General features: G+C 38.1%; 1 protein-coding gene across 3 annotated transcripts in view; it reads right to left on the reverse strand.

Moving 5' to 3' along the window:
* Positions 1–8,944, reverse strand: part of LOC141611946 (uncharacterized) — a 47,143-nt gene extending 38,199 nt beyond the window's left edge. Inside the window, exons 1-2 of one of the 3 annotated variants that reach the window (XM_074430607.1) lie at positions 8,526–8,944; positions 8,235–8,393 (exon numbers count right to left, since the gene is read on the reverse strand). The gene's annotated coding sequence lies outside the window, so the exon portion shown is untranslated. Of the gene's footprint in view, positions 1–8,234; positions 8,485–8,525 lie in introns of those variants that run through there. The other 2 variants (XM_074430608.1, XM_074430606.1) reach the window with 2 other exon arrangements.
* Between the last annotated feature and the right edge of the window lie 413 nt (positions 8,945–9,357).

Genomic DNA, 9,357 nt, shown 5'->3' on the forward strand with positions numbered 1-9,357 from the left:
TTTTCTTGAGTTAGTTAATCAAGTGCCCGCTTATATGAAATTTATGAAGCAATTGTTGACAAAAAAGCGGTCACTTGAACCTGTGCAGTCGGTAGCTTTCACTGAAGAGTCTACCTCTTATTTGACTCACACTGCTCCACATAAACTAGCTGACCCTGGTAGCTTTTCTGTTCCTTGTAATATTGGTACCTTCTCAATTGAGAAGGCATATCATGCCATTGAGTCTAGCTAGGAAGTTGGGTCTGACCAAGTTTGCAGTTACTAATATGACTGTACAGATGGCTGATCGTTCTACAGTTCAGCCACTAGGGGTCTTAGAGGATATTCCTGTGCAAATAGGAAAGTTCTTTTTACCTGTTGACTTTATTGTCCTAGATATACCCGAGGATGCTCACATTCCTATCATTTTGGGTAGACCATTTCTGCACATTGCCGGTGCAGTTATTGATGTTGGACTAAGGACACTTACCTTTAAGGTGGGCAAGCAGTCCACTGTTTTTGCCCAAGCTGCTAGGAAGAAAGATGCTATGTGGCCCGTTACTTGCAATGCTATTAAATCTTATGTTGTGATTCCTGCTTTAGTACCTGTACCTATTCCTGCTATGACACCTCCGCCCTAGATTGGGAGCAATATGGAGGAAGATTCTTCTGTTTTGACTATTGCAGGATCTGGTTTGGGGAAGGAAGAACCATCTGTTGTTCCAGCTGTGAAGGAATCAATTACTCAGAGAGGTGGATTGGGATGTCTTAGTTACGGCACAGATGAGGAACCGGAGGAGAGCCCAACGAAGCAAGGGCCGAGGAAAGTGTCGGAGTGTGACTTGGAGTTCGATGAGCCAGATGATCCAAGAGCTTGGGAGGTTGCTAGAGCTGGAGATGACCCGCTGAGTATTCCATATGTTGGAATAGAGTGGAGACCTGCTGAGGAGATTCGTACCGTGGAGGGCACTTCATGTAGCCAGAAACCATGGTCGGAGCTATTCCGCAGTTTTCGCGGATGAACTATTTATTTTCTTGAGTTTTAGACAATTTATTGCGTTTTAAGACTATTTACTGCTTTGGTTTGCGCGAGACTTCGCTTTATTTGGTTTGCGTAGGATTTTATAAGACTATAGACTGTTATTTTTTGGGTTTGCGCAATTTTGGGCGCTGTATTTATGTGCAATTGCAGGTTATTAGACCAACTTAACTCAATTCATTGAGTTAATTCGAAGAAAACGAAGTCTGCGTCAGGTGAAGCAGTCGATCGACCAGCACTGGTTGCAGAGGTTTCAGGGGTTTTGTTCCAGTTCCTCTGGCCGATCGACTACACCCATTGGTCGATCGACCGTCTCCATTGCTGTTCCTGTTGTGGCGATCATTCCCTGCTGTGTTTGGTCGTTTTGTGGATCGTGAATGAGAGTTTTAGGGAGTTTTTCTCTCTATCTTTTTCCTCTCACATTCATTTATCGATTGCTTCTGTTTTATTTCTTTGCGCATTTTTACAACTCCCTCTTTTTATTCTCGGATAATGCGCGGTAGTCTGTCTGTTCAGGTACTTATTGGTAGCACTGCTGGCTACTGAAACCTCCTAGCTCATGCTGGTTTGGGGAGGTTTCCTTTGCGCTTAAAATCTTGTGAGTTTCCGAGTTACTTTTCAAGTCTTATTTAGTTATTTATCGCAAAAATCCCATTTCCCTTTTGTTTCTTTTATATGATTTTGCACAATGAGGACATTGTGTGATTTGGTTTGGGGAAGGGTTTTGCGTCGCATTTGCATTATTTTTATTACACGTTTATTGCATTTCTGCTTGCATTGTATTTATTTTCTATATATACAGAATTAAAAAAAAAAATTGAAAAAATCCCAAAACTTCAAAAATTTCACGTTTATTTTAGCATGTAGGTCGAGTCGGAAGGGTAGTATTTCAATGATGACATTGCAATTTCAGCTGTTTATGCCTAAGCTGTTCTTAATTGATATGTTATTAGTAGAATCACATATGCATACTTACGAGTTTTTGTTAAATTACTTGCTGAATTTGAAATTTGACTTTGAATTTTGGCAAACTACATCATTTTCTGAGTCTTAGAGCTTTATAACTGGTGTCATCCATGACCAGTTTATTTAGGATGTGAGTAGTTACTCCTTATGAGGCATGTTACATAAATTTGCATAAACATGAACTTGATATGCTTAGTATCTGTATGCATTCGGGTTTGTGGTTTGTTGACACACGTGGTAGAGGTATCTCCTTTATTCTGTTTTACCCATGAGTCCCTCATAGCCAAAATTGCCTATTTTGTCCCAATTAGCTACAATCTATAATCTATCCTACCCTAGCCGAGCTAATAAAGGTAGCAATTTTGGGAATGTGTTGTTTGCGGTTTGGTTATTAATTCTCATTATGAAATGTTGGGTGAAAGAATGAAGGAGGAAAAAGAATTGAAAAAGGAAAAGAATTATGAAAAAAAAAGAATTATGAAAAGAAAGAAAAATCATATACGGAAAAGTGGAATAATATTGTGCTGTGATTTTTGCTCCCTTGTTATATTTGTATCCTATGGGGAGTTGACGAAATTTTGGTGATTAGTGAGTTGTGTGCATCCAATTGGCACTGTTTTGTATTGATTTATTTTTGAGTTTGAAGTTGGGATGTTCCTAAATTTGGTGTTTATTAGTTGCTAGCTTGGCTTTTAACTCCTCTTATCCGAATTCATCTTAGCCCCTTCTTACCCATTACCTCACTTACCCATAATCTCCTCGGCATGTGTCATGGTCTTTAATGGTTGGAATGCATATGTAAGGTTGTAGAGATCATTTTCATGTTAGACTGCGGGCATGTTCTTATAGGTCGTAGTTAGGTGAGAGTCATTACAAAATTACTTCTTTCTATCGTATATATATATATATATACATATATATATATATATATACATATATATATATACATATATATATATATATATACATATATATATATATATTCACGTGTGCTTTTGTGCGATTTGAGCGGCCCGTGAGAGTCCAATTTGATAAGTCTTTATAGTTGATAATTCAGCAGTTTTAAACAACTTCATAACTCGTTTGCATGATTCATATTGCTATTTGATTGTTAGTGTTGCATTAAATTGGTTTAGGCTATTCGGTTTGCATTTCGCTCTGAGGATGAAATCGTTCCATTAGGTCCTAAGATCGAGTCTAGTTCTTGCTTGAGGACAAGCAAGGGTTTGGTTTGGGGAAGTTTGATGCGTGTCAATAATATGATGTTTTACATCTTTATTTCCACGCATTTTATGTCCATCATTGGTAGTTTATTCTACTATTTGCCCCATTTTGTCCACTTCCGCCTTTTTTGTGTAATATTGCAAAAATGTGAAGAATCTAGCGGAAATCGAGCCGAAACCGTCCCTAAGTGCTTGGCATAGGATTTGACATGAAGGTTTGACTCGGGAAATGAACTCGGTGCGCGTAGCAAGGCCTGAAAGATAGATTTGCGAGAGTTTCAGAAGCGGATTACCAGCTAACTTGGTCTATAGACTGACCTACATGGTCTATAGACTGTCAGAATGCTGAACAGTTGACTCCAGGAAGAGCAGTCAGTCGATCGACTGAGGTCCATGTTCGATCGACCACATGAGCTGACGTGCAAGTTTTATTTTATGTCAGAAGCTTATGATATTCTCGACCTTCTGTCGATCGACTGGTTGATGTGGTCGATCGACCACTTATGCAATCTGACGAGAATTAAAAGATATTAACCTAAGCCCATTTGTACTTAGATTGGGAGAAGGATTTTACGTGACACATCTATATAACGTAACTCCTTCCTACTGCTTTATATACACGGATTTTGGGAGAGATTCAGAGTTTTCATTAGCTTTTCAATAAAGTTCTTCTTTTGCATCCGGATTCGTTTCTTGCCTTCTTTATTTCTGGTAATTCTTGTTCTAAATTTTAGTTTGCTTTTATTCCTTCTTATTAGATTAGATTTGATTAGTTAGAATCCCTAATACCTAATTCTTTCTTTTATGTGGTTTTATTGTTTATTTAATTTAGTTATGAATTCTGTTGTTTTCATCTTTATTTTCGTTTCCGTTATTAATTCCAGTATGAGTAGCTAAATCTCCCGCGCTAAGATGTGAGAGGATTCGTAGCTTAGATGGCGTAGTTTAGGTAATCCTGATTCAGGTAATGGTCGATCGACTAACATAGCTGGTCGATCGACTGGCCTCGTGTTAGATTAGCACTATTTCAGTTTATTAATTGCAATTTTTGACAAAATCGAATGCATGCGACTTGTTAAAAGCCTAGTATTTGACCAACCCACAAGATCGAGAGATAGGGGAGGGAAAATAGATTAATAAATTGAGACGACTAAATTGCTAAGATCGAAAGATAAGTAATTTTGGCTTTAGGAATCACTATTCAGGGCGAGAGCTAGTTTTAGTGAGACTTAGGGATTAGTAGCATATATAGGCCGAAAGAAGCTACTAGTTAACTCGGACCGAGAGGACCTGTTATTTGCCCATCTTACATGATTATTTCAGACCGACCTAGGATTACCGCCATCGCAGCTACAGTGAACCGATCGTCTTAGCCTTCTTTTAATCATTGTTTACATTTCTTTCTTTATTTGCTTATTTATCTTATGTTATTAGACTTAGTCCAATCCAAAACCCCCCAGAAATTCATTGACTGAAATTAAACAACTTAACTCCCTACCTCCATGCGGATCGACCCTGTTACCACTAGCTTCTGTTAGTTCTAATAGGTTTTATAAATTTTATTTTTGGTGCACACAACGACATCGCATCAATCTCGTTAACCGATACTTCCTTCTCATGTATTGCGAAGGTAGTAGTGTTCTCGGCGTCTTGACCAATCTGTTATACCTTACCCCCTTTAATGACATCCTCCATCATCTTCAATTCTTCTTCGGAAGGCTTGTGCAGACACCTCAAAATGTCTACTAGCCTTGCGAACACCCGATGATGAGGCCCTTATTTAATTCGGAATGAAACTTACTTGATTTGATATAAGGTTATTTATCCTCAAGATTGTCCCTAAAACAACCATTTTATCACCCGGTCCACTTCGACCACTTACTACATTCATAGCGCATTTGCTTAATTCTAATAACTTTTCAGTTGACATATTGACGACACAAAACCGTAAATAGAAAATGGTACGTTTTAACGGGCCATTAAATGACATAGGATTGAGCCTGATAAATAAATAAGGCAAATCTCCTTATAAATCCATAGCATTTTAACGGGCCGTTCTTTTGATTACACCAGGCTTAATTTAAGTCGACAAGTACGTACATAACTCTTATTCCATTTTGTTGGCCGGCCAACTTATTATAATACACAAATTCTCATTGTAGACATGACATATCCGTCACTTTGGAGTGACGGATACTATTTTACCTCACACAGTACCCACTTTTTCTCTCTCTGCAACACTGTTCATGTGGTCCCCTTTCTCCACTAACCAATTTTGTTACCATTTTAACTCACAAAATATCCGTCACAAATGGTGTCCCGTCACAAGGGAGACCAATTGATTATAATATTGGTGGTTGATTGATGATATAAGATGTGAATAAAATAAGAACACCAAGATAATAAATTAGCAAGAGTACGTAGCAACTTGTTCGGAGTTCTGCAAACACAAAAATTTCTCTGTGTTAAGAACTCAGGAAAAGGAACAAATACGTAGCGCAAGTGGATATATGAGTCGTTTGGTTACATGCAGGAATTTCCATTGTCTAGGAAGTGAAAGATCACATGAATTTAGAATTCATGTGAAATAGAAAATGTTGTTTGGTTGCATATAGGAATTGCAATTCATGTAGGCGTTCCCACTTACCTAGGGGGGCCTAGGTAAGCAACTTCCTCCATTATGGAGGAATTAGAATTCATGGGAAGTTTCAATTCATGTGAATTGGGGTAACCAAACAAGTTACCCATTTTTCAATTCATATGAATTGTACTTCCTGTGTTTTTTAGTGGGTAACCAAACGACCCCATAGATCACCCTCCATTAGAAAAGTTGTTGCTCAACTCAACTTCTATCTTCCGGACGTTATGCACGTCTTGTCAAACACTCTGTCTTAACTAGTATAAATACTCCCCTTTACATCCTTATTATGGACACAGAAAATTCACACAGAAAATTCTCAGAGAAAATCTACACAGAAAATACTATTCCATACAAAATACTACTTTCCCATCATACTTTCACATACATACATACATCCATCCTATTTTGAGCATAAAGACGCCCTAAAGTCAGTTCGAGTAAGCTAATTGTCGAAACGCCGTATCCAGGTAGGCCTGAGGGTGTCATATCTACTCTTTACTTCTCATATTATCGTAATTTAGCTTTCGTTGTTTGTAAATAATTTGTATAAAATTGTTTTAAAAACGTTTTCTTTTGTTTGAATCGTCAAATATATAATATTACAAATAAATAGTAGAGGCCGTCAGTTTGATGGGCGGTCTGGGTGCCTAACACCTTCCCTGACCGTACCTTTACCCCCGAATCCGCAATCTTTGGTTTAGGCCGGAGTGACGGATCAGTCCCCATTCCAGGGATCAAAAGGGGCCAGCGAAGCTATGAGGTTGATAAGATTTGGGATCGAGAGGTCGTTCAACTAGTCGCATACGCTCTTGTAGCCATACCTAGGACAAAGATTTATCGACATAAAATGACCCGCACCAGGTAAAAAAAAAAAAGAAATAAAATGACCCACACCAGGTCAGAAAAAAAAAAGGAATAAAAAAACAAAAAAGAAAGAGAGGAATCGAAAAAAAAAAAGAGGAAAAGGAATCAGAAGTAGGAAAATATGTGAGTTGTGTGAATGACACAAGAAATTACCTGAAGTAACAGGGGACTACCGCAGAATGCAGCTTCTGGATTACGTCGTAAAATATCTAAGCAGTGAAGAGTTTCAGCTAGGACCAGAGGCATAGGTGAGCAGTCGTTGCGCATATGCTTTACTACTCTTAGAAGGCAGCCGTGCCCATAAACATTGGAAGGGCTTACAAATAGATAACAGTTGAGCAGGCATAACACCAATGCCCGTTTTTTATAACGGAAGTCAAGCACAGTCCTGGGATAGCTAGGGGAAGTGAAGTGCGGGATCAGACGGCAGAGGTTTACCCTACGTCCATTCAAAAATTCATCTAGACGAGTAGTAATGCCCAGATAATCTTTGAAGTCTTTTCTTAAATCATCATCGAGACTAGGAAGCGCGGGAAAATATTAAACAGATGATCCTAGGATGGCAATAAATTCCTCCGTCATAGGACATATCTCACGATCGCCAAAGCGGAATACGTGAACTTCAGGATCCCAAAATAAAGCGGCAGCGCGTAAAAAATCCCAGGAGATCTTAATTTGTTTCATTGATAGTAGCAATGGTCCCAGCTGGACACTAATAACGTAGTCCTTTTCATCCTTCGTGAGGTTGTCAAGCCATAATTTTAGAGCATTTTCAAAATTTTGAGACATTGTGAGTGAAGAGGAAATTTTGAGATGGAGAAGTTTAAAGAGAGAGTGCTATTTAAAGAGAAGAAAAGTGGGGGGTAGTAGAAATCTTTACCCGTATTAAATACGGAGTTACCATATACCCATCCTTGTCAGGTGCAGAATAGGAATAACTACTGAGATTTAAGAATTCTAGTAGAAGTCGATAAGCCGAACTTTCTAAGAAAAATCACGGCCAAAGGCTGGATTCCTATCTGAATTCGAATACTCCGTCCCTGTCCTGGATCATGCTCAACAGCACCGTCTTTCATTTTTATTTAACAGAACTAGTAATGGAGATGTAACGCAAATTTATCTAGCTTTTTTTTTTTGAAAACAAATGCGCCATTAATCGTTTAGTGTGGTCTTCATTGTCGAAGGTGCATCAACATATATCATTAGCATTATAAGCATACATTAATTTACACCATGCATTATTATCAGCATAGAACATAAAAAAAATGTATTGTTAAAATCGTTAATATCTGGCATTATTCACATTAATGTCACAATCATGCTATCAATTCAATCAAATTATCAGGCACACGACTTGATTAGTCATTTGCATTAATGTCACAATTTCACTATCAGTTCAGTCAGGCACACAACTTGATTCGTGAGACCAGTAAATTATCTACTTGGCCAGTAAAGATACAAAACGATAAAAAAAAAAAAACATGAATTTGAAATCAGTCAATAAAGAGACGGAAATACTTACGATCTGATCAGGCGCTTGAATGCAAGAATGCGAAATCAGGTCAAAAATCACGACCTGCAGATTTGTTGATGCTCAGTTAATGATGGCTAGGACGGCTCAAAGGATTCGACGATGCTCTTTATTAGTCAACGCGTCACGAATCGGGGGCTCAGACGATGGCTATGACAGCACATCAATTGTCAATTATGTCCCATATCAGGATATTATGCTTGAAAATTAATGGAAAATTTGAAGATAATCATTTAAAGAGCATTAATTGAAAATCAATCAACAAAAAAAAGACACACTTACGTCTATGGCACTCTGTAATCAGTCATCCAGTCGCCAATCGGGGGCTCGAATGGCGGAACACCTCCGCTGATTTCCTTCTATATCAAGAGCCAGTTCAACGGTGCTATGACACCGACCATCTTGTTGCCAATCAAGCGCTGGAATGACAACCACGACGGCGCAACCGTTGATGATTTTGTCCCACATCAGGACGATACGATTGGTTAATTCGAACTTCATAGATCAAAAATAGAGGAAGTCAAAAAATCAATTAGAAACAGACGAATTGGAGGAAAAAATTAAGGCGCATAATGGAAAGATTTGTCTGTTGGAGGACTCTCCATTCTCCAGGAAGCAAAATAAGTTTCTTCCTCTTCTAATCTTTGTGAAGACAATTCTCGAAAATCAGTTGTAGGACGCGTGCTCATACAAGTCAATAAAATGGTCCGCTTCAATTTCTCACCCGTCTTTTAATTAGGCGTATTCAAGTGTCCGGTCTCGCTCGGTTTTAAACCCACTCTTGTAAAATCAAATTTTACACCTCTCTATTTTTTGTGAAATAAAATTTTTCAATTTCCCAGCCCTTTTCGTGAAATAAAGTTTTACGATTTTCAATTCAAATATAGCTTCTTTTCAAAATTAAATTTTGAAATTAAACTTGGTCGGCAGGCCCTGACATGCATTTAAGTTCTTAAAATAAAATTTTCTGAACTTTCTCTTTGCGAAATAAAATTTTGCAAATCCTAGTTTGTAAAATCAAATTTTACATCCTAATCTCTTTTCAAAATAAAATTTTGAAAGTGCTTCGGTCGGCGGGCCCTGACACGCATTTGAGCTTGTGAAATCTGATTTT

Source organism: Silene latifolia, chromosome 11 (genome assembly GCF_048544455.1).
Source record: "Silene latifolia isolate original U9 population chromosome 11, ASM4854445v1, whole genome shotgun sequence".
Classification (NCBI taxonomy): domain Eukaryota; kingdom Viridiplantae; phylum Streptophyta; class Magnoliopsida; order Caryophyllales; family Caryophyllaceae; genus Silene; species Silene latifolia.